Below are 1,438 nucleotides of genomic sequence, written 5' to 3'. Positions count from 1 at the left end.
TTACGGTTAACAAGAATTGTTAACGTTTTTTTCTATCGATTAAGAAATGTTTAAAAGTCCCCCACGCAAAAGTGGTCTCATATTGGTCGAGTGGTTCCGGAGTTATCGCCTGTCAAAGATGACCCTCTCTCTCGGGGCGCTCTAACATGATTTGAATGTCACAATGTGAGAGGCCACCGTGTCCGTATGTGAAGCAGGGAGCGTATACCTCGGCTTCCATCTAATGCACCATGGTTGAAATAGTCCTATCCAGTGATGCTCCTCCCTCCGAACTTCCCCACGTGTGTCAGACGGTCAATATTTTCACACTTAACTTTACTTGTAGTTTTCACACCTTTGATAGGCGAGTACAAATTTGGTCCAACTTTGTCCAAAACGAGGACAGCATAAAAATGTTCTCCATAGGTGCCCACAACATCCCGTAATGGTTTTAGCTGCCACCAGGTGCCACCCCGGGCGTCAATGAAAGTAAAAGGTAGTAAAACTAAGGAACATTTCGTACTCGACGCCCCCATGTTTCCTGCATGTTTACCCCGTTCTCCTTCACCCACCCGGCTTGCCCTGTTCCCTGTTCCGGCGGTGGTCGTGACGTACGGACAGCCCTAGCGTAGCGCGTCAACGTCCGACTACCAGTGTTTGTGCATGGTTTGTGTTAATGAATTGTTTTCATACTTAAAATGAAATACGTGGTGATCTACGAGAAATGGCGTTTAATGAGCTCTTTACCGCAACGAAAACAAGTACCTGCCATTCTAGGAGAACTGAAATTGTAAGTACGAAGTCAAAACAACTTGTTTACATCGCAAACTCGGTAATATAGGTATAAATGCTCACATGCGCAAGGAACATTTTGGCATCCACGCATCAGCGCGGGTGATCACAAAATAGTGTGGCACTACCTATCGTTATCATGACTCGCTGCGCTGCGGCTATGTAGTGGTGCTGTAATGTCTCGCGTAACAGGCTTCGCTACACCCAGACGCGTTTTTTAATAAATCAATCTAAATCCTCTAAAAATCAGAAAAAATACCAAAGATTCAACCAAAAAAAATATCAGAAAAATCAATCAAATCAGAAAAAATCCACAAAAAAATCAGGACAGAAACAGAAAAAAAATTAAGAAACCCCCCCAAAAAAATTTGGAAAAAAGTCGTAAGGGACCGTCTATAAATGTTAATGACATGTAAAACTAATTTAAGGACGACCCCCTTACCAAAAGTATCGTCAGATTCGTAATCAGCGGTATCAAAACCCCCCGTACACCAGTTTTTACGTCAGTGGGGGATGAGGATCTATTTTGGCGGCCTAATCAGGCTCCTCCAGCTGCGTCCAGATACGCGGGTGCATTGGGTGCCTTGGGTGTCTGTGTCTGCTAGTATGAGAAGAAAAACGTGCGAGTCGAATTGGTCTGCGAATAGTCCAGTAGCGAGCCCTATAT

Source organism: Frankliniella occidentalis, unplaced genomic scaffold (genome assembly GCF_000697945.3).
Source record: "Frankliniella occidentalis isolate FOCC.00 unplaced genomic scaffold, Focc_3.1 Scaffold108, whole genome shotgun sequence".
In the NCBI taxonomy this organism is placed as follows: domain Eukaryota; kingdom Metazoa; phylum Arthropoda; class Insecta; order Thysanoptera; family Thripidae; genus Frankliniella; species Frankliniella occidentalis.
This window is presented reverse-complemented; position numbering follows the sequence as displayed.